Genomic DNA, 6,094 nt, shown 5'->3' on the forward strand with positions numbered 1-6,094 from the left:
CCTCCTGTAATTTGTTGCAGTCCTCCTCAGTATTGACTATCCCCCCAATCTCATCATCCAATGTCATGTCCACCTGTTCTATCTCCCTGGTAAATAATGAATTAATATTTCTGCCATCTCTCTATCATTACCTGTGGTATTGTCCTGTCTATCCCTTAATGGCCCTATTCCCATCCCAACCTTCCTTTTTTTATTGATGTGCCTGTAAAATATTTTACTATTTTGTTTTATGTTCCTTGATAATTTAATTTCATAGTTCCTCTTTGCCTTCCTAATTGTTTGTTTGACTTCTCTCCTAATCTCTTTGTATTCTCTCTTATCATGCACTCCTCTGCTGTCTGTGTACTTAATGTATGCCTCTTTCATTACCCTCAATTGTTCCCTGATGGCTTTATTCATCCATGGAGTCTCATTAGTGTTTAGTTTGTTCTTTTCTTTTAGCGCAATATATTTTTCCTGCACTCTGTTGAAAACTGTTTTAAATATTTCCCATTGCTGTTCTACCTCGTTGTTTGCCTAAATTTTAGCCCATTTTATCTTCACAAGTTCTATTCTCAGCCCCTCAAAATCAGCTTTTCTCCAATCTATTAACCTGTTTTTTGTCATACTTATGTCCTTCTCTATTAGCATCTTAAAGCGTATTATATTATGGTCACTATTGCCTATATGTTCCCCTGCTTTTACTTCTCTTATCTGCTCTGGCTCATTCCCCATTACCAGATCCAATATCGAATCCTCCCTTGTTGGGCTTTTTACATATTGGGTTAGAAAGGTGCCCTGTAGACATTGGAGGAACTCCATTCCCTTATCCCCTTTACCTACCTCTTCTGTCCAATTAATATCGGGGTAGTTGAAATCCCCCATGATTATTATTCTATGTTTTTTACTCATTTCTTCCACTACCTCCCTTCCACTATTAGGTGTATTTTTTTAATTCTTTTTTTTGAGCCGCTGCAGTCCGTGTGGTGAAGCTGCTCCTACAGTGCTGTTAGGTAGGGATTTCCAGGATTTTGACCCAGTGACGATGAAGGATCAGCGATATACTTCTAAGTCAGGATGGTGTGTGACTTGGAGGGGAACTTGGAGGTGGTGGTGTTCCCATGCGCCTGCTGCCCTTGTCCTTCTAGGTGGAAGAGGTCGCGGGTTTGGGAGGTGCTGCCGAAGAAGCCTTGGCGAGTTGCTGCAGTACATCTTGTAGATGGTACACACTGCAGCCACGGTACGCCGGTGGTGGAGGGAGTGAATGTTTAAGGTGGTGGATGGGGTGCCAATCAAGCGGGCTGCTTTTTCCTGGATGGTGTCGAGCTTCTTGAGTGCTGTTTGAGATGCACTCATCCAGGCAAGTGGAGCGTATTCCATCACACTCCTTGTGCCTTGTAGATGGTGGAAAGGCTTTGAGGAAACAGGAGGTGAGACACTCGCCGCAGAATACCTAGCCCCTGACCTGCTCTTGTTGCCACAGTATTTATGTGGCTGGTCCATGGTAACCCCCAGGATGTTGATAGTGGGGGATTCGGCGATGGTAATGCCATTGAATGTCAAGGGAAGGTGGTTAGACTCTCGCTTGTTGGAGATAGTCATTGCCTGGCACTTCTGTGGCGCGAATGTTACCTGCCACTTATCAGCCCAAGCCTGAACACCGTCCGGGTATTGTTGCATGCGGGCATGGACTGCTTCATTATCTGAGGAGTTGTGAATGGTGCTGAACACTGTGCAGTCATCAGCGAACTTCCCCATTTCTGACCTTATGTTAGAGGAAAGGTCATTGATGAAGCAGCTGAAGATGGTTGGGCCCAGGACACTGCCCTGAGGAACTCCTGCAGCAATGTCCTGGGGTTGTGATGATTGACCTTCAATCACCACAACCATCTGTAGACTACGCCTGTTAGTGTGATTGATCCTTTATTATCTTTTATCTCTATCCATATGGATTTTATTTTTGTCTTGCTGATAGCTGCGTCACTTATTTCTACTGCCGTTATGTCAAATCAAATCAAATCAAATCAACTTTTATTGTCATTGTTAGTGCACAAGTGCAGTACAACGAAATGTAGGCTTGCGGCTCCCGAGAGTGTACAATTTGGATTAGGACACTTAAACATTTCAACATACATTTGTACATATATATTAGCATAAATATGACCATAATAAAGTGCATCGGCAGATGTGCCGGCTTTAGTGTTTATTTGTGGAGTTCAGTAGGATGACAGCCCTGGGAAAGAAGCTGTTCCTAAATCTGGTCGTACGGGTGCGAATGCATCTGTAGCGTCTTCCAGATGGTAGGAGGGCGAACAGACTGTGGCTGGGGTGGGTAGGGTCTTTGATGATGGACCGTGCCCTCCGTAGGCAGCGTTTCTGATATATATGTTCTATGGTCGGTAGCCGGGTGCCGGTAATGCGTTGGGCAGTTTTGACTACCCGCTGCAGGGCTTTCCGGTCATGGGAGCTACAGCTGCCGTACCATACCGTGATACAGTTTGTCAGGATGCTCTCTATAGTGCAGCGGTAGAAGTTAGAGAGGATCGGGCGTGACAGATTACATCCCTTCAGCCTCCTCAAGAAATATAGGCGCTGCTGGACCTTCTTCACCAGAGAGGAGGTGTTGAGGGACCAGGAGAGGTCTTCCGTGATGTGGACTCCGAGGAACTTAAAGCTAGTTATCCCTAATCAGTGCAGCTACTCCACCTCCCTTTTTTCCCTCTCTATCTTTTCTAAATATGTTATACCCAGCTCTTTGACCAAGCATTTAGTCACCTCCCCCTAATACCTCATTCTGTGGCTCGCCGTCCATTTCTATCTGATTGCGTCTCTGTGAAGCACCTGGGGTTGTTTTCTACATTAAAGACACTATGTTCATTAATAAATAGACATTCTTATTATGAACACAGCTAGCTTTTGCTAGTTACTTTATTGAGCACATGTGGACTAGGTACTGTATCTGTAGAGGCTTCCATCTTGACTGCTGCCTTGTGGGTAGCCTAGTGCCTCATGGGTAATGTAGTCTTAATATATATACAGCTGGGTAGTGTAGTCTTATACATACAGCTATATACAGCTCTACGCAGTTCTATGGCTCCACCTAGTGTCCACTATAGAATGACATGTTATTGATCATTACATCCCCCTTTCTTTGAGGTTTAACAAAATCAATATCAATCAACTTACAAGAAAACAATAAAGATAATATCAGTAACACTTTTGTTAGTGCTCTATAAACATAAACATTTTCAAAACAGTCAACACATTTTCAAAGCTTTACATTGTACTCAAAGATTAAGTCTATCAGGCTTTTTTACTTCACGTGTGGATCTTCTCAACACGGGTAAGTCTGATGTGTCTTCATGAGATTGTTCTGGCGGTGAATGACAAGATGCAGTTGAGGCATTGTCATCAATCTGGTCTTGAATAGTCTCTTGTGTTTTAAGGAGGGAACGGCGGTTCCTCCTGAGAATCTGTCCTTCCTCAGTTCTAATAGTGTATGACCTTGGTCCTACTTCCACAAGAACTGTAGCTTTCCTGTTCCATGCATCTGGATCCTCAATCCTGACAACATCATCCCTTGTCAATGGTTTTAGAGTTTTGGATGACTTGTCATAGTATGATTTCTGTTTCAGCTTTAACAGTTGAAGTCTCTGTCTCAGTCCCCACTCCTGGTACCATGTTATGTTCATTAATAAATAGACATTCTTATTATGAACACAGCTAGCTTTTGCTAGTTACTTTATTGAGCACATGTGGACTAGGTACTGTATCTGTAGAGGCTTCCATCTTGACTGCTGCCTTGTGGGTAGCCTAGTGCCTCATGGGTAATGTAGTCTTAATATATATACAGCTGGGTAGTGTAGTCTTATACATACAGCTATATACAGCTCTACGCAGCTCTACGGCTCCACCTAGTGTCCACTATAGAATGACATGTTATTGATCACTACAGTTTTGCTGCTGTTATTATTTCAGTGAACACTTTCACAGTTAAAGGCTAAGGGGGAAAAATACAGTTGTTTGCGCCTCCCGTTAGCGCCTTAAGAGGGCGCTAATGGGGTGCAAAGCAACTAGCGCCCGGGCGCGGCGGTGTTTGCGCCGCTCGCGAAATTAACTAGACATTTTGCGGCAGCACTAAACACTACTGCCACGATCTCCTGCGCCGGCAGATCGTGACGTCAGTCGAGTGCGCAACGCCCCGGTAGCGCCCTGGACCAGATATTGAGTGACGCCCCCTGCCTTACTGCCTGCCGCTAGCAACGACAGGTTGAGGGAAGTGTTTTGCAGTCGGGAAGGGACTGGTGGAGCGCTATTTAAAGGCGACCACTTCCTGCCTTTTTTTGTTGGTGACATTTTTGCACCACGCATTCTGAGAGAGAGAGAGAGAGAGAGAGACTTCTGGAGAGATTCAACACTGTGTGAAGGAGTTTTGGGTACTGAGCAGCACTTTGCAGGTTCATTTTGATTTGCCCTTCCTTGTATCTATGGGCAGACACACACACACACACACACACACACACACACAGGTACAGGTACACACAGACACACGTACACGCACAGACACACGTACACGCACACACAAGTACAGATGTACATGCCCATGCACACACAGACACACGCATACATACACACACGCGCACACACAGACACACACACAGACCTATACACACATGCCCAACAATATATGATTAGAACTATTTGGTCGTGTGGAGGCTAATCGTTGACGCGGACTGGTTGGGCCAAATGCCCTGTTTCTGTCATGTAATTTCTATGTATTTCTATAACTGCCTTTGTAATCTTGTCATGCTGTAAATTCACTGTCCTGGCAGCGGTGGGGGAGGTGTGATTACAGCGTGACCAGTTTACATGAGCCCTTTCTGTTACAAATGTGGACGTAAGGATTTACAATGGAAAAAGTTGACAGGAAATGCGCACAGATGTAAGATTTTTAACAAAATACCAGTTGCTGACCTGTGGCACGGCAGATGGAGAGTGAAGACTGTGGAGTCTTCAGGTCAAGTGGATATAGGGGCCAGGTGATAATTACACCAGGGGTGCGCAGATGTAATTTCCCCCCCGCCGCCCCCAATTTTAAACTCGTACATTCTGTCCATATTTTTATATTTCCATGCTAGATCCTTATGTCGACATTTATAATGGAAAGTGCCAAGTAAACTTGTGACAGTGTAATTACAGCCTCCCGCCAGTGCTGGTGCTGCAACGTGACAGTTTACATAGGAAATTTACATTCTAAACGTCAAGGCAGAAATTTCTTATGGAAAAGTAGATGGGAATTGTGCTCAGATGTAAGATTTCTTACATATCGTAGATACATAGCCCCCACACTGCGAATACTGCTGCACATTTCCACACACGACTAGGATTTTTTTCTTTAAGACTGTTTAATTTACCAGAAAGCAGTAATTATCGACAGGGGAGGTAATTGGAAACAGGAGAGCTTATATCTGAGGCAATTTAATTTTACATTACTGACAACTTCCCATTATCTATTGCAACTTTTCTCTTTTTCTTTTTAAACAAAGTTACTGACCCAAGGATCCCACATCAGGTTTTCATTTGGAATTTTTTTAATAAGGAAAGACATCAAACATTTAATGAAAAAAAATCCCATCTGTCCTTTTGTGTGGAGCCTCTTGCTCAGCCCGGCCAATCCTGATCTCCACACCCAAAATAAACATTCCGAATCTTTGGGGTGGTGGGAGGGGAATGGCTTAACAGAAAGGCACAAGTTGAGCTGCTGAGGAGACAGCTCAGGGAAAACAAAATAACATTGTCCCTTTCTTTGTGACTGGTACTCCACAAAAGAGTTTATGCACAGAATTAGCAGCTTTTTTTGAAATAGTAAAAGGAAACAGGGGGTCTGTTAAAGTCATAAAGAATGAATCACCTCGTAATTAGTTTGTTCTGGGCCGGGGATGCAGTAACTCTTCACTGTGTTAAGTTTGGCCTCAAACGCCCATTTGTTATAATAACAGAAAGAAAGTATAAAAAAACCCTCACTGCATTCCATCTACTTCACTAACTGACAGCGGCCCTGGCCCTCTGCCAATCTCCTTCATACACTCAGCTTATATTCCACAGATCCTGACCA

The sequence above is a fragment of the Somniosus microcephalus genome, chromosome 12 (assembly GCF_052327205.1).
Source record: "Somniosus microcephalus isolate GS21.2 chromosome 12, FLI_Smic_1.0, whole genome shotgun sequence".
NCBI lineage: Eukaryota > Metazoa > Chordata > Chondrichthyes > Squaliformes > Somniosidae > Somniosus > Somniosus microcephalus.